At 39.1% G+C, this 18954-nt stretch overlaps 1 pseudogene; it reads left to right on the top strand.

The window, feature by feature from the left end:
- Positions 1 to 10784: 10784 nt before the first annotated feature.
- On the top strand, positions 10785 to 12321 carry LOC149188438 (alpha N-terminal protein methyltransferase 1-like; annotated as a pseudogene).
- Positions 12322 to 18954: the final 6633 nt, after the last annotated feature.

Raw genomic sequence — 18954 nt, 5'->3', positions numbered from 1 at the left:
TCATAGTCCATAGAATTAGGACTACGTCAAAAATGTGACTGTTTACTTACTGAAAATGCTACATCCTGTCCTTTGTCACTGCTACCTTTATAGTCATTAGGATTAGGACTAAGTGCTTCATCATGTCCTTCATCACTACTGCTCTCATAGTCCATAGGATTGGGACTAAGAGGACACCGTGACACTCCATTCTTTTGAAATTTTTCATCATGCTCTTCATCACTACTTCTCTCATAGTCCATACGATTAGGACTAAGTGGACACTGTGACACTCCATTCTTTTCAAATTTGTCATCATGCTCTTCATCACTTCTAGTCTCATAGTTCATTGGATTAGGACTAAGAGGACACCATGACACTCCATTCTTTTGAAATTTTTCATCACACTCTTCATCACTATTGCTCTCATAGTCCTTAGAATTATGACTAAGAGGACACCATGACACTCCATTCTTTTGAAATTCATCATCACGCTCTTCATCACTGTTGCTCTCATAGTCCTTAGAATTAGGACTAAGTGGACACCGTGACACTCCATTCTTTTGAAATTCAGCATCATTCTCTTCATCACTGCTGCTCTCATAGTCATTAGAATTAGGACTAAGTAGACACCGTGACACTCCATTATTTTGAAATTCATTGTCATGCTTTTCATCATTGCTGCTCTTATAGTCCACTGTAACACTCCATTCTTTTGAAATTCATCATCATGCTCTTCATCACTGCTGCTCTCATAGTCCTTAGAATTAGGACTAAGTGGACACTGTGACACTCCATTCTTTTGAAATTCATCATCATGCTCTTCATCACTGCTACTCTCATAGTCCTTAGGATTAGGACTAAGTGGACACCGTGACACTCCATTCTTTTGAAATTCGTCATCATTCTCTTCATCACTGCTGCTCTCATAGTCCATAGGATTAGGACTAAGTGTACACCGTGACACTTCATTGTTTTTAAATTCGCCATCATGCTCTTCATTACTGCTGCTCTCATATTCCATAGGATTAGGACTAAGAGGACACCGTGACACTCCATTTTTTTGAAATTCGTCATCATGCTCTTCATCACTGTTGCTCTCATAGTCCATAGGATTAGGACTAAGAGGACACCATGACACTCCATTCTTTTGAAATTCGTCATCATGCTCTTCATCACTGCTACTCTCATAGTCCTTAGAATTAGGACTAAGTGGAATCCATGACTCTTTATTTATTTGAAATTTTCCATCCCCTCTTTCATCAGTGCTTCTCTGATAGTCCTTAGAATTAGGACTAAGTGGAAAAATTGATTTTCTATTCATAGTGGAAGAATTTCCGTTATATTCATCAATATGATTAGAGTTGTTACGCGATGAATATGTTGATGCTTTAGAAAGCGAAACTTCACTATCAGGAGAATCCATCCCTTTCAAATAGAAGAGGTTGAATGATACAAATGAAAACTCTCCTAAAGATATTATATAGCTTAGAGAATGAAATTTTCCCTCCAAAAAGTTTCACCAAAATATTTCCCTCCAAAAATTTTGTTTCATGTATTTCCCTTCATTATTTTATTCTACAATTTATTGAAAAACGTTAACTAATTTTTTTTTCTGAAATAAATCTTTAAATTTAAGATTCTAAGCTAAAATTTTTACCTAAATTATTTTAATAGGTAAACTATATAATATTTACTAAACAATTGAATGTATTTTTTAATTTTTATAATACCTTCTAAAACAAATTAATCCCACATTCACCGCGCTGTGAAACGATTCCATAATATTCGCTTTATCATAGATTCCTATATCTCCATAAAAAAAATTAACATGTTATTTTTTTTTAAACAAAATAATCTCACATTAATCGTACGGTAAAACATCTCCATAGTTTCACCTATATAATAAATTTCATTATCACTATTACTCACATTACACCAAGGTTTTCCGAGGTTTGTTGAAAGACATGGAGTGAATTTGTGGAGCAGCTACATTGTTATCAACAACATATTCAACGAAGAATTCTTGCAATTGAAAGGTTAGTTAATTTTTTTTTCCTTGTAAATTTTAATAGTAAATAAGTTTAATGAAGTTTTTTTTTTTTTTAATTAAAATTTTTTGCGAACCAAATTTACCCACTACGTCCGCTGTGGCCATGGTGGGCTCAGTAAAGCTCATGGTGGCCAAACGGGCCCATAGGTTAGGGGCAATGGGGATGGCTGGCCTGCCCGCCCGTGGGGTGGCAAAGCGATTCTTGGAATCGCCCCGCCACCCCGCGGGCAGGAGGGTCGGCGGGGTGGTGCGGGGGGGGGGGGGGGGGGTGTCGGTGGGGAGGGGGGCTGCCAAAGGGCAGTGGTTGGGCCGCTAAAGTGGGCTAGGGGACCGGACCCAACGGCTGGCTTGGTTGGCCAGCCGATTTTCAGGGGGTGGTAGCAAGACGATGTATTTTTTAAATTATTTTTTTCGAAATTGTTATGATTTATAAAATTAATTATCATTTATCGTTTTCATTGCTAATTTAAGTTAAAATGTTTTTGTCATTTACTAATTTATGTGTTTCTTTTTTTCAGTAAAATGGCATCAAAGAAGAATTTTGTGAATCTTTCTGGACCAAAGACTCTTAAAGGTGGATATTCCAAAAACATTGGTGAACGAACCCCACTTGAGATGATGGATACAAATCTTTCAGGTGCCTCAAATGATAAGAAGATGATTTCATACTGGAAGAAATCAAAAGAAGTGAAACTTCCATCAAAAATTTGGTATGTGAAAGAAAGAGAAAGCCAAAATGTGCAGATATATCTATATATTGATATACCTAATGATAATGGAATTTATGACGTGATGGGAAGAGTCATAGACATGTGTTCGGTACCGAACAGTGAAGTTGTTTACATACTTACAAAACTGCCCAAGTCACATGAAATGATTAAATACCAGTTATCATATTCATTGTATGACACGAGTTTGGTATCTACAAAGTTGTGTAAACAAATTGTAAATGAGATGAAACAAAATTTCGTAAGTATTGTTATTTATATTTGTGTTTTTTATTCTTGTAACTGCCTCACTATTTTTTTTTTAACTTAGTTTTTATTGACATATGATATTTTGTTTGGTAAAATTTTGTTGAAAGTTGTTCAATTAGGTTGGGAGGCATTCATTTCATAGAGCATGATATTATGAAAGTTGTCAGCAGTTTCTACTTAGTGTCAGAAGAAGATATGGCAAACAAGCAAAATGTAGTAATTCATGATGCTACAAAACTACATCCAAGGGATCAGAAAAAAGCCTCTAGTGGATAAATCTAGCAAGGGTAGAAAAGTTACTTTTGAAGATGAGGAAGTTGAAACTGGAAGAGTGAAGAATATGTTGTCGTTACTAAAGATGACATTGGAACTGAGAAGAGTCGTAAAAGACCAAAAGTAACAATGCCCAAGAATAAATCTGTTACAGTTAATGATGAGAATGTTATGAAGAAGAAAAGTAAAGTTGAACATTTTGAAGTAGTCATTACCAATAGTCAAGAACCTAGTGAAACTTCAAAAGAAAGAAGAGAAATCATTACAACAGGAGCTGATTTAGAGGATGGAATTATCAAAACAAAACAAAATGCCATTCGACAGAACTTGAAAAAGAGAAACTTAATTGAGGGTGGTCATACATTTCAGCTTAATGTCAGACAAATCTATAAGGCAAGTGAAGGACAATGTCAATATCAAATCAGAAAGCCACATCATCTACATGTTCACAACTTGAAGACATTGATGAGGTACAATCCATATGCTCATGTGGTTAATTATGTGCCTCTTGTTGATCTAGTTCAAGTTCCCAACAAAGAAACATTTGATAAGTCAAAATGTTTTGAATACAATTATTATGTGCTTGGGGGGAACCATTTTGTAGAAGCTTAAAGACAATTGATGGAGGAATATCCCAATAACCCACGTTTTGAAACAATGAAATGTATCATTTATGCTAGTTTATTAGATACATAAGCAAAGTTAGTGGCATGGGATCATAATTCAGATAATGAATATAGGATGTCTATGACTTTCATCCAAAGGGTTAGATTTATTCATAGTAAATTTGAAGAAAAATTTGGTGGGGATAGGATAAATGTTACTGTAGATTTCCGAAAGGAATGTTGTATGGAAATAAGCTATTCAACTGAAGAGAAAATCAATTCAAAAGGTGGAAAAGGTGGCAGCCTTAGTGATTTATTCAGAGGTGTTGATAAAATTTCCAGTTGGCATTTAGCACTAGAGAGATATGGGAGTTGATTAATGTGAATTTTAGCATGTGGGAGAACATTGGCATTAAAAACCAGAAGGTCAAAAGGTCTAAGCCATTGATATGTAGCAACAGTAAATCAGGTCCTGAAATGAAGCAGCTTCCAGAAGATATGACTATCACACCTTGGAGAGCATTGCAAGGAGTGAAGGATGAAAAAATTGTCAAAGCAGTATTATCTCGTGTGAGGTCAGGGGAATTACCATTGGAGGAAATGTCTAAGGAATTTCAAAAGTAATTTTGTTGAATTATTTTTATTTATTTTTAGATTACAATTTTCTTTTAAATATAACATATTGTTCTTGGTAGTATTTGTTATACATATCATTATATTAATTTTTTTTTACTTTATCTATGTAGTCACAAAGTTTACATGAAAATTCAAGAACAAATGGTTAAATTGTTGAATGAAGATAGTTTGGATGATGTTGTATGCAACTATCCAGATTCAAGTTCTACATCAACATTTAAAAAAATTTATCTTGCATTCAAAAAGGTATGCTGATTTATACATTCATTTTTATTCATCTCTGTACTATTTTTAATTTATAACTTACACATATATTTGTATATTTGATAAAATATGAAGAAGGATGATAATGGAGCACCAGATAGTTTTAGAACATTTATTGAAAAAATAAAGATCGAAACACTGAAGAAGAAAGATATTAAGAATGTTGAACTTGATCCAACTCTTACTCATTTCATTTGGAATGGACTAGACACTATTCAATATCAAGTAATACAAGGCGACTATGAAGATATTTCTAAACTCGTACCTAAAAGGGATTATGCCCTAGTTATTGCAGATATTCCCCATGGTTTCAATATTCCAAACATTGACTATGAGGGTGACCCTTATACTTATCAAGCTCTTACTAAAGTGGTTGCGCGATTTCTAGAAGTCACGTCATCACCATTATGGAGATTTGTGACATTTTATTCAGACACACAATTAACAATGTTATTGTCAAGCTTCAAGGGGAAAACAATTTCAAGGATGCAACTTACATGGTAAGACGTTTAAAATGTATATTTGATTAATGTTAAAAAATTCATTTTGAACACAGCTCTTGTCTATGTGCCTGTGAATTATTTTCATGTATTCAAATTATTAGGGATGTTATTTTTATACAAATTCAACTAACAAGCATATGCTGTAACAATTTCTTATTTATTAATTTCTTTCAATATTTATTTAGTGAATTGTTTTGTCGATAAGTAATTAAAGAGTAATTTGTTTTACAAAAATACTTCTCAGTTTAACTATTTGCATTTAATATTTATTCTTCATGTAAAATATTTAAACAATGTAGATTGTTTTGTTTCTCTTTAAAAACTTGAATATTTACATTATCGTAGTGTTCCATTTTTTTACTGTATAGCATCGAGAATTATCTCTATTCTAAATTAGTACTCCATTTATAATTTAGATGTTATATTTAGTTTAAATTTTAATGGTTCAGTATTTCACAAAAGAAAATCATTAATAACATTAATTTATGATTGCTTTTCTTTATATCATATTTTAATAATTATTTAATTGATAGTTTAGACATACTTAACATCATAGTTTAGGATTCATAGACATATATCCTAAATGCTTTAGAATTTCCCTAACTCTTTTCTTTGCAAGAGTATGAAATCCAATAGCCAATGAAGCCCTTAAAACCATAGGAATAACTATTCCTTGGGCTATCTAGAGAACCTTTGAACAGGCCATAGAACTGGAGAGACCGTAATACTTCCGTGTTTATATTGATAATGGTGCGCAAATATTTCTCGCCTAACATGCAACTCATCAAAATAAGGATAGATTCAGCGCTGCCTCGAGCTGCAAAGTCCTGCCCATTGATTTGAAGGGAGACCCGTTGTGCGGAGGTGCACAATGAAAACCTTTCTTTGCACCTCCGCACAACTTGTTCCACAATCAACATGAATTAATTCTTCCAGACAATGTACGCCGTAGTCAACATGAATTCGTGGTATTTACATCTTTGGATTGAAAGTAGTCAGCCCATTGGGCACATGAACGTTTTTATCACCTACATGTGATTGTTACCCTAAATTATTTTCCGTTAAATAGAAAAACCAGTACTCAAAAATGTTAAATATCACCATATTTGAAATATGCTCTTATTTTTTTGGGCAGTGACTTAATATCCACCATTGAAAGGTAAATTTAGTTTGCATGGACTTATAAGACTATAATAAAGTATTTCAGTTTTAAATTGGAATTGTTTGTTATTATTTGGAATTTTTGGTGTTGGAATTGGGCAGAAAAATTTGAGGTGAAATTTTGATGTGTGTTATTTAAAATAGGTTTTCTTACTGTATATATGGATTCCGCACCCTGTAAAACCTCTCGGGCACTTCTATTGTGTAGGGTTACCCATCAAGCTTGTGATTTCAATAAATTCCTATCAGATTTTAGAGAAATTAGACAAAAAAGACCTACTGGAAAAACTTCCAAAAAGTAAATAACTCAGTCTTAAATTAGGCTGTTAATTTTTCTTCACCTTGTAACTGGTTTCTCACTCTAAAACATTGTGGATGATACAATTATGTGATTTCGATGTTCTCAAATGTTCAAATATTTTGAAAATTGGACAAAAATCGGTTTCTATTTCTGAAATATCTTAAAATCCCCAATCAAGTTACATTTAAGTGACTGGTTACATATTTGGAAAGCTAGCTGTAATTTTCAGAAAGTTAGTAACTACAGATAAAAAGAACATTTGTTACTTTCTTTTCTTGTTTACAAACCGCGAAGTTGCTTTATTGCATAGCGGGTCGCTATTATAGAACATTAAAAGAAAGACATAATTCAAAAAGTAAGTGTATAGATTACTAGTTTGGACAGTGCACAGAACCTGATCACTATGAAGGATCTTTGATATGTGGCACATTTTATATGGGCATGTAATTTGCATAAAGGTTAAGTTTTTAGGGATAAATTGGGGATATATTTCAATTTCTATACTTGAGGCAGAGGGCTAAGCTAGAGCTAGTTTATAAGATACGTTTGTTGCTAAGAAATATAAGAAAACTAGTTTTATACAAAATCAAAACTATTTTGAAACTCTAATTGAAATAAAAATTTTCACCAAAATCATGTCGCAGATTTCGGCTTAAAAACAGAGAGTTATAGGCATCGCTTATCCTATGCCCTCGCTCAGAAATACCGAAGAAGGAAAACTATTTATGTAGTTGTCAAAAAAATATAATATGATGAAACTGCGAGTTGGTCGCTACTTGGATAGACCTCTTGTAGCGTGTTGCTTTCAATTTTTCTAAGAAATCGCTTTCATACTCATCGTTTTTAACCAAATCACATTTTCAACCATATCAACATTGTTTCTGATCCTTTGGAATCTGGAGGATAGCTCTCCGCCGCATTGATTGAACCCGGAATTGTAATTTCAGAGAAATTTCATTGTTCAGAGAGAACCTTAGCACTCTGCATAATGAACTTCCTCCAAAATGGAAATGCGTATGCGAAGGAGAGCTCGTAGAGGAGAACAATGCAGAGGAGATCTATCCTCGACATTCCACCAAAGCTATATCAAACCACCCTTACCATGTTTATGGAAAGTTAAATTACCCTAGACAATTAAAAATATTTATTTCTAGTTTTAAAACATTCTTCATATTAAACGTTTTTACCTAACTAGATTCCATACACTCAGATACACTTATTTTGCTCAATAAATGTTCTACTAATTCTGCTACCACCTTCTGATAATATATATAACTGTTACATTGAAAACCGAAAAAACTTTACAACTGAAAACCAAAATGGTTACGGAAACTACAAAAACTATTGCAACCAATGCCGAGGCCCAAATGTTGCAAGTTGTAGTGTTCATCAGATGCCGAACAATAATCTCATTTTCCATTTGTTATGCTTTGCTTCCGAGAAGTCGCCAAAGAATTGACACGAGAGGTGGCAGTCTCACGCAGTCATTGACATAAATGGTGAATATACATATTAAAATACGAACACTGTCATCGAAGTGGACAAAAAATTACATCGAGCTTTTGCAGCTTTGTTATCTGGTAACTAGCTTCTTCATCAAGCCTCCACTCTCACAGTTTCGAAGTGCAAGTGGGATTAGTTAGAAGTGCAAGTGGGATTAGTTATTGAAGTGGGCAAATCTATATTTGTGGTGGAATACGATGAGCGGGAAGGAAAATCACTCCTTTTTCGCAATTTGCTATTTCTCTTACGTCCTTATGCTTTTGGCCCTCGTCAATGAAGAAATGATGACCCTTCTGGTATGTGGAATACTTTTTGGGGACTTTTTCTTTCTACCCAAGCTTTCATAGGAAGTTCCACACAATGAACACCCTTTGAGATGGCAATGCAGATACGGAGGAGAGCAATCCGGAGGAAAGCTATCCTCTACATTCTGCATTGCCCACAGCTATACCAAACCCTCGATAGTTATGGAAAATTAAATTACCCTGGATTGTTAACTCTGCATTCTTCATTCCATACAGCAATACCAAACCCTCCATAGTTATGGAAAATTAAATTATCCTCGATAGTTAAGATAATATTGCGTAGATTCATTTAATTTTCTTTTAAATTCCAGTGAAACGAAAAAAAGTTCACGCTTTATCGTACACCATTTGGAATGTTCATAGAAAATCAACATACACAGAACTATGGGTTTGATACATTGAAATTAGATGCCTCCATACTCCTCATTGTATTTTAATAGTTTGAAGCCAAATACTGGCTTTCGATTTTTATTGGACACGGGAAACATCCAAATTTCCAATGGGGAAAGACTCGCCAAGTAATTCAGCGAATGAGCACTGAACAATGCAGACCGCCCACGTTGCACGTCAAGCTATTTACGTCGTTGAGTATTTCAAATGGCAGACCAACGTTGGCGTTTTCTCTTTCGCATTTCGTTTTCTCGTCTTCTGTGCTTTACATATCAAACATTTGTATTCTATGATAGAGAAGAGAAGTCAACTGCGCAGTTTTCTTGCTCTACTTCGATAGTCAGCTCTATGCACGGACACTATGACTATAGTCATCGTAGGTTTCAAAACTTTGATGATGATTTATATGAATGAATATGAACATTTATAACCCTAAATGTTAATATATTGTGTAGAGGAGCTTAAGAGCGCGGCTTCTCTCACTACACACAATATATTATTAGTTATTTAAAATTAATTTTGAATTTTTAAGGAAATAGGAATATTTAATATTTTTTTAAAATTTTGGACAAAATTATAAACATTGGGTAAAATAATGTGAAGTCAATCTACTTTAAGAGAAAGATTGCTATAGTCTTTCGAGAGAAAGATTGCTATAGTCCTTGCTAAAGGAGGACTAATAATTATATAAAAAAATTATGCACTCGTATAAATAATTAATTAAGTTAGAAATAATTAATTCCTACTTGTCTATGGTTGTAATTCTCCATTTGAGGAGTTTGTTTCTATATAATAGGAAGCTAGAATATAGTTTCTCTTAGTTTAGTGTATGGCTGAGAGAATCTCTCAACCACACTACTATATGTCTAAGATAGAATTCCTATCTTGAGACTTTTGTTTGTATAAATATGTGTGTAATTTCTTTGATTTATAATATAGAATTTGATTAGAGTTTGTTGTGTGCTATTTTATCTTGGTATCAGAGCTTCAGAGCCCTTCCTGGGCACAGAGAAATAAGCTACTGTGTTTGTCCATCTATATCTAAATAGCTGTTGAGAGAAAGCCGAGGGTGTGGCGAAGCAAACCCACTGTGAATTTTGTTTAAGTCCATGTGCATATCTGTATATGCCCACAAACCCCATTTTAGAAGTCAAATCCCAGTCGGCAGCATGGCTACACGAAGAGGTGTTTGGTGAAGCAGCCATCTGTGGTCGGGTCTTCATTCTACTGCCATGTGGAGGATTAGCAAGAACGCAACATAGGCATGGAGAGAATGCAAGAGCGTTAAGAAGCTAGGCATGTAGAGGCTCAGGTAGGCATGCAATGTGTGAGGGGATGTGCTGAAGAAGAGCTCTTTGATCTGTCATTGTTGATCAAGGAAGGATCGGATCGCGGAGTACCTTCTATGACAGACTGCATCCTGGTTGAATGAGGTTGCTTGAAATCTGTCTGAGGGCTGGAGGGCTCAACTGGATGAGGCGAGCATGGAGAGTTGCAGATGTGAGCATGCCTAAAGTTCAGTGGCATACTGGATTTGTCAGATCTGTCTAAGCACAGGTCTCAGATGACTGATCATTTTTTTGAGCGGAAGGAGGGGTTGGCGCGGTTTATTAAGGAACAGTCGCGCCATTTGGCGCGGTTTTGAGAGTGATAATCACGCCAACGCGCCAGAAATTGCTATTGGCGTGGAAAAGCAAGTCTTAATCGCGCCAATATCGTAACACGCATCGATTTTGTTTTTGGAACGGAGTTTTCGCCGTCGAGAAGCGCCAGCCTCTTTCTCTTTGAAAAATCTGTCTTGGATTCATCGGATCAGTGCGAGTGAAGAGCAGAGATGTCAGATTCATTAGCTGAGAGCGAGTGCAGGCCGTGGTTCTTGAAAGGACAGAAGATCAAGGCCCCAGGATCGAATCCTGATCCATATGAGCGAAGGAAATCAGATCGACATATCGGCGGATTAAGTGAATCTTAGATAAAGAGATCTCGCCAGTCTCGCCAAATATCTCGCAGCGACGTGTTTGATATGAGTGAGTCGATCTCATCAATATCTCGTAGCGCCGTGTTTTATCGCCAAATTGCACTAGTATTGCCGGATTGCGCTGCTAGATTGGTCGTCGGATTGCTCTATAGCAGGAAAGTGAATCAGAAGAATTGAGATCTGTTGTGGAAGGTGCATCGCGCTAAAACGGGATCCGAGATCTATTGCTGGATTTGTGGCATCTTCAAAGTCAGAGATCTACATGTATGCAGTCATGGGTGGTTGCTAATAGATATTTTCTGCTATTATCAACGAGCTGCTGGAGAAAGCGGATCGATTTGTTGTGATCAAGCTGCTGGAGGCTGCGTACTAGTCAGAAAGAGAGCTTAGTGCTAGTGATCGAGGAGTTGAGGTCACCCGTGGTGCAGGATGGAGCAATGTGCATCACCAGATACGCAGCTACTTGTTCTGCTTTAGAGCCCACGGGAATCGTTGCTCATTGTCGAGCGTGGAGAACAGCTGCGTGAAAGCAGTTCTAGTGCTGCGTAGGACTGAGCCTGGAGCGTTGTTGGTAAAAGCTCTAGAAGGCTGCACAAATCGAATCTCAAGAGGCAGATCTGTTTGTTGTATTGTTCCTGGCTGCGTGGAGATGGACGCTGCCCAAATCTGAACGATCTGAGTTGTGCCATTGCAGTGGGTAGTAAAGGAGTGTCGTGGAAAGAGCGTTGGAGAACGTTGGAGCGCTGGTTTCTCTGGGCAACCAGCAGAGGAATGATCAGTTCCTGTCAGGGCCATGGGCATGTCAATGGCCAAGACGTGAAAGACAGCAATGAGTTCCTTGTTGACATTCTTGGTGAACGCTTAACACAGAATGGGCATTTGGTTGCTTTGGATTGTGGAGCAGGCGTTGGGAGGGTCACAAAGAGCTGACTTCTAAAGCATTTTCATGAGGTGGATCTGGTAGAACCTATTTCACATTTTCTGGAAAAGTGCTCCTGAAAAGATGAAGGTTGGCAGTCAGTCCAAATCAGTGGCAAATCATTCTGTGAATTTTTACTGTATTTCTCTGCGGGAATTCACCCTAGACGAAGGCAGATATGATGTTATATGGATTCAATGGTGTATTGGTCACCTTACAGATGCTGATTTCATTGCATTTTTTTTAATCGAGCCAAGGCGGGATTATATATATACAAAACGAAGGCCCAGAAAGGCTTTCCTCAAAGAATTGTATCCAGTCAAAATGTATGCGTTGACAACAGAGCCACCTGCAATCGTGCAAGAGGTTTCCCATGAAAGAAGATCAAAGAGACGAACTAAGAAATCCCCAATCATGTTAGCAGGACTGGTTGCGAAAGGTGCTCAGTGATCATTAAGAGCAATGCAATCAGAGTGATGTGCAGGCATTGATCAACTTCAAGTAAACTGTTAGCAGTTCGAGTCCTCTGCATTGGGAAGTCAACAAGAGTTGCTGCGTGGAGAAGAAAGCAGCGTGGGTAAATTTTCTTTGGTGAGCTGTTGGTGAGTGCGGATCTCCTCAACGTTCTTGATGCCTTGCTACTACGCCAGTCTGCTACGTGGTTTTTTTGCAATTCACTAGTATGTTTGGTGCAGATCAAAAGTGTTGCCATGATGTCATGTTGTATATTGTTTTAAGAATGGTCATGTGAGTAATGTAAATCTGGTTGAAAGAATTAATTTATTTATTGTGACATTTAGCTTGGCAAACTATTGTCACGAGTATAAATCTATGTTGGAATTTGCCATTCCAACAATAGACAAATTTATTTGCAGGAATGTTCTACTACCAGATACGATGATGACATGACAATGAAAATGGCATCAAAGAATAGTGGTTGGAGCTGCATGATGATCGCGTTTGTGTGATCAGGGGAGTAGATTGTGATGGAAAGTAGCGAGCATGAGGCAGCATGCTTGAGAGCAGTGACTAGCCTTGATACTGTAGGGGAAGTGGCATTGTTTCCAGGGGAGTAGATACTGAAACGCAACAGAGGAATGGACCGTGGAGTCCTGGATTATTGTTCTTGAAGGGAAAATTGTGTTCTCTTCGTATGGCTGTGTGCCTATGTCTGGATCATCAGTGTTTGAATGCACTGCATTGAGTCCAGGTGAAAAGTCGTCAATCCGTTTCTTTATCAGTAGACCCCTCACAGGTATCGTTGGTGAAAAATGGCTGCTGGTATGTTTGGAAAATAATCATCTATGGGCAGAGATAGAGAAATTAAACCTGAAGAATTTATGTTTTATTTAGTTTCTTGGAATCATGTTTAAATATTATTGAGCCTTATTGAGCCTAGCTAACTCAATGTAGGTAAAGTTGTTTCGTTAGAATTCATGACTCTAACAAATGACAGGATAAGCATGGAGTTCCAAGAATTTATTTGACAAAGATGCCCAAGATGTGAACAATGAACAGATGAGGTAAAGGAGCAGCGACAACGTTTATGGTGGACAACAAAGTAGATATTTGTTTAAGTTAGTGTGGTTTGTGGAATAGACTCCCTAGCATGTTATAAACAAATCCAGTTGTTATAATGGTCATTGTATGTACCCAGAAACTCCAAAATGTTGAAGTATGAAATGTAAGCCTTTTAAAGGTATTTGAAAGTTTGTGGTGACTTTAAAACCACTTTGTAATGGTTTATGGTCAGCCTGAAACCATCTTCTGTCACTATAAAGTGATGGTGAGCCAGAAACCACATACAGAGCCTTAGTGGCTACAGGATTTGCCCGGTGGTGGCAGATCGGACTTGCCCGGTGGTGGCAGAGCCTTAGTGGCTACAGGATTTGCCCGATGGTGGCAAATCGGACTTGCCCAGTGGTGGCATATTGCCTGAGTGGCTAACGTGTACACGGGAGCTTTGTGCTCGTAAGAGCAGGTGGACTGCAGTAACACCTGGCTCACGGTCTCAGATATTGGTGTGTCTGAGCACAAGAGGGTTGGCACACTTTTCTATCTGACAGTTGCATCGAAAGGTGCAATCAGCGCAACTATTTGCAATTGTTATTTGGACATGAATATTTAGCTTAGAAAGGCACTGATCTCTCTTTGTTTTTGGAATTTCATGCAATTCGCCCGATGGTGGTGGATTTGTAGGTACATATATGCAGTGATAATGGTTGACAGAATCATGTATACAAAGAACATCCTACAGGACTAGCGGTTGCAGCGGTTGGTACCCATACATTCCGGTGGATGGTTGCTCTTTTATATGGACATCGACATATTCTTTGTTATGTTTGACCACAACCAGACTTTGTGAATCACTAGCATGACAAGTAGTCATTAAGGGGGGGAGTTAGAAATAATTAATTCCTACTTGTCTATGGTTGTAATTCTCCATTTGAGGAGTTTGTTCCTACATAATAGGAATTAGCTAGAATATAGTTTCTCTTAGTTTAGTGTATGGTTGAGAGAATATCTCAACCACACTACTGTATGTCTAAGATAGAATTCCTATCTTGAGACTTTTGTTTGTATAAATATGTGTGTAATTTCTTTGATTTATAATATAGAATTTGATTAGAGTTTGTTGTGTGCTATTTTATCTATAATACACCATTCACCCATTACATTTTTAAAACTCCACTATATAATAAATTTTAACAGGTTCCCATTAATAATATAATGAATGAATAATATCTCAACCTCCCCTCTTTCTCTTGTTGCATATATATTTTTTTTTCAGAAGAAAAAACTATATATGTTATATTGAGTTCATATAAACTGTTTTGATAAATACATAGCAAAATATGGATCGGAAAACCATCGATCAACATATCGCATCAGGTCTCATGCTGTGGATAATAAAAAACAAAAATGGTCAAAGACATTCTGAGCATATGTTCTAAAAAAAACATTGATACAAGTATTCACTGATATTGTGTGTGCACTGAGACATATTGCCAATGTGAGAAGATGCTAGCAGATGTGGAGCCGCCAGAGGAATGCCGCCTGTAGAAAGGAGTCGACGTCTGGTGTGATTTACTCCGGAGGCAAGCTGCCAGTAATCAAGGATATAATGGTTTCGGGAGGTGAACGAGAGTCCCGAAAAACATAGCCGCACCGCCACTTCCAGACATGCCAGAGCGTGAGGAGGAAGATGGCGTGCCAGAAGGGACGCTGTGAAGACCACAAAGAGAAAGCATCCTTAACCGTGGGGAAAAGGAGGACAGGAAAGCCATAGCAAGTTGACAGCTCGATCCAAATGGCAGAGGTGACAGTGCATTGGAAGAACATGTGGATGTTCGTTTCCAAGTGAGAACGACAAAAGCAGCACTGACTTGGACCCTGCCACCCTTTTAGTTGAAGAACATCCCATACAAGATTCCTGTCATGAAAAAGAAGCCAGCCAAACAGAGTGGATTTGAGAGGGCAGTTGGCTTTCCAAAGTTTGTGTGGGAAGGGGGAGGGAAGAGGCGGGGTGGGTGAGGTGAGGGCGGAGTAGAGTCGTTTAACAGTGATGGGGTGGGTGGTGGAGTCTGTAGAGCAGATGAGGGAGTCATGTGGCCCCATTTGAAGGATGTTCAGGCGAGAGAAATGAAGGGTGGCAGAGGACCAAAGGGGACGAAGGGGGGGGGGGATATGAAGTTGATAGTCCGATTTCCAGATGGGCGACAATGAGGACCATGAGTCAATGAGCATGGACCAGGTGAAGATGCCCCTGGTGTGAAAAAAGGTGAGAAGCGCCGGGGGAATATGGGATTCCAGGTTGTGAAGGGTGGGGTCAAGTGCAATGAAGACGGAAGAACCAGAAGAGAAAGACCATTTGAGAATACTGAAGAAAAAACGTTGATTCTTGCGAAAGCAGCACCAGATGGGAGATCCATTGCAGATCCCAAGAGTGGATCTTCTGAGCCAGAAATCTAAGCTGCGACCCTTTAAATATTTCTGCTTGATAAGAGTAGACCATGGGCTGTTCCCGAAGAAGGCCCTGTGCATGGATTTGACGATGAGAGCATTGCCAAAACGCCGCATATTAATAAGACCCCAACCGCCATTCTTTTTGGGAATGGTGATGAAATCCATTCGTGCCAGGTGTAATTTCGATTGGTAGGAATGGCCTCCCCAAAGGTAATTAGCGGCAATTGACTGAATGATTTTGTGAACTTTTGCAGGGAGTACAAAGAGATGACCCCAATATACTGATAATTGGGAAAGAACCGCTTGTACAAGGACGAAACGGCCAGCAAGTGATAAAAGTTTGTGTTCCCATTTGGAGATTTTGCTATAGAATCTGTCAATGAGCCATAACCAATCAGCAAATTTGTTATTTTTGACTTTGAGTCGGAAACCAATATATGGGAGGCCTTCCGTGAAGAGTGCGAGGTTGATGCCGAAACGAGTCGCTACCCAAAGGGCAGTGGCAAGGTTGGAGTTGTTATGAAATAACTTGGTTTTGTCATTATTGATGAATAGGCCAGTTGCCGCATGGAACTTCTGAAAGATGATGTATAAGCATGCCCAAGATGATTTACATAGCATGGCGAAAATAAGAATGTCATCAACAAAAAAGTTATGAGAGAGAGAGATGTCCTTACAAATCTTAACCGGCTTACACCTCCCCTGTGAGACTGCAAGGTTGATATGCGAACTAAGAGAGTTCATCACCAAAATAAAGAGAAGAGGGGACAGTGGACATCCCTGACGGAGCCCTCGTTCCGCCTGGAAGAAGGTGGATGGAATTCCGTTGATAATGACAGAGTAGTGAACGGATTCAACACATGCCATAATCCATCTGCATGCCCGTGGCGAGAGTCCGATTTTTGCAAGTAGAACTCGGATGAAGCTCCAACTGACACAGTCAAATGCCTTTGAGAGATCAATCTTGAGGGCGGCCGCATCAATGTTCTTGGAGGAAATGGCAAAAAGACCTTCTTGTGCAAGGGCGACGGCATCAAGTATGAGCCGATCCTTCAAAAAAGCATGTTGCTGAGGAGATATATAGGAACTGAGAGTTTTTTTCATGCGTTCAGCAATGATCTTAGAAACGATTTTATATAGAGCATTGCACAGGGCAATGGGCCTGTAATCCCCGAAGGATGTTGGTTTCTCTATCTTTGGTATTAAGGCAATGAAGGTGGCCGATAGTGCACTGTTAATGTTCCCAGCTTGGCAGGTAGCATTTACCATGTTGAGAAGATCGTCTTTGAGAATATCATAGAAATGTGAGTAAAATTCGATTGGAATACCGTCAGGCCCGGGGCTTTTGTCCTTCTTGAAGCCTTTTATGATGCTAGAGAGTTCCCCTTCCGAAATAGGTCTGAGGAAGAGATCATTAGCAGCGGCGTCAAACATGGTCGGGAGGTGGTTAACCGCCCACATCATGTAATAGATGTCATTATGTTGGCGTTTGTATTGACCTCTGAAGAATGAAGTTGCCTCGGCAGAGATGTCATGCTGAGTGTTGTGGGTGTTGCCCATCGAATCATTCATACTCCAGATCGAATTCCTTGTTCTGCGCGCGCTGGCGATGTTGTGGAAAAACTTAGTGTTCCTGTCGCCCTGTTTGAGCCAGAGAGCTCGACTTTTCAATCTCCATGAGGCCTCCTCTTTTAGGAGCAGATCTTGTTTCCGTTTCTCAAGGGACCATAGGAGGATCTTCTTGTCGAAGGATAGTCCGTGAAGATGGATGGAGGACGAGATGAAATTTATTTCTTGCGAGATATTGCTTAGATCCCGAGAGTCGGATGCTTTTTTCTTGATTTGCCATGACTGTACGTCCCCCCTGAGTTTGTCCATCTTTTCACGGAAGGAGAGGAAGGGAGCATCCTCAGAGAGAGTGATAAGGCCCCAAGTGGGCTTGACAAAGGCCTCAAAGGAATGATCCTGTAGATGAACTGTATTAAACTTGAATGAGTAACCCTTCCTTTGTTGTTCATTGACCCATGCTAATGAAATGGGTTTGTGATCGGAGGTGGCGGCAACACCAGTTTTGGCTGTGGGCATCCCCCAGTCCTCAATGATAGAAGAAGACAGGATGAAACGATCAATTCGCTTAGCAATATAAGCGTTACCCACTCTCCCATTGTTCCACGTGGGGGCCATAGGAACCGGAGGGACGTCGACCAGGTCCCTATTGAGGAGCTCAGCACGCATTTTAACTGCTAAACTGTCCATAGACGAGCAGTGACCCCAACATTCTTGTGAGCAGAGTGTGAAGTTGAGATCACCCGCAATGATCAAAGATTGTATGTCAAGGATGCCTGTTAGGAGAAAAGAGTCCCAGAAGGGGGTTCTGTTCTTGTAAGGCGCGTAAACATTGAGCAGCTTTATTGGTCGGGGTCTTCCCCGAATGCTCGCGGAGAGGAGAATACCAGCTTGACATTTGTATGCGATGGCTTTGACCATAAGAGGGTTCCAAAGGGACACTAGACCTCCCGACAGGCCCTCAGCACTGATTGCCGACATGTGCCAGGAGGGAAACATTCTTCTGAAGAAAGCGATTGCAGACGAACTGGTGTGCATGGTCTCCTGTACAAAAATGATGCATGGATTTTCCGATAGGAATGTAGCTTTCAAAGCCAAGAATTTTGGGGCCATTCCTAAACCCCGAATGTTGTAAGAGACGAGGAAGGTCATTTAGAAGAGCTTCCAGCCACGCTTGCTCTAAGAGGCTGAGGGGGAGGAGACTCAAGGATGGGGACGTCGATGAGAGGAAGGTTAATGACACCCAAATCTGTGGCGATCGATCGTCCTCTAAAATGCCTGCTGCCACCTCTGGTTTTTTTGCGGACGGTAATGTTCTTGGCGGAGGCGGGACTGATGGAAGGGAAGGCGGGCTTGTGGATGGTGAGCGGTTCAAGGATGGGAGGGTGACGGTTCAGGAGTTGGTCAATGTCGTTGTCCGGTTCGTTGAGAGGGGAGGAGACAGGGGAGTTGAAAGGGGTCGAAGAAGGGTGAAAATCTTTGGTTGTTGGAGATGGAGGGGACGAGGATATTTGTATTGGATGGGAACCGACAACGAAATCAGCGACATTCAAGGGGAGCGGGGAGGGGACCGAG

This window comes from Pinus tabuliformis, chromosome 3_1, assembly GCF_031772625.1.
Source record: "Pinus tabuliformis cultivar Carrire ecotype Pingquan chromosome 3_1, CPIR1, whole genome shotgun sequence".
NCBI classification, from domain to species: domain Eukaryota; kingdom Viridiplantae; phylum Streptophyta; class Pinopsida; order Pinales; family Pinaceae; genus Pinus; species Pinus tabuliformis.
This window is presented reverse-complemented; position numbering and strand designations above follow the sequence as displayed.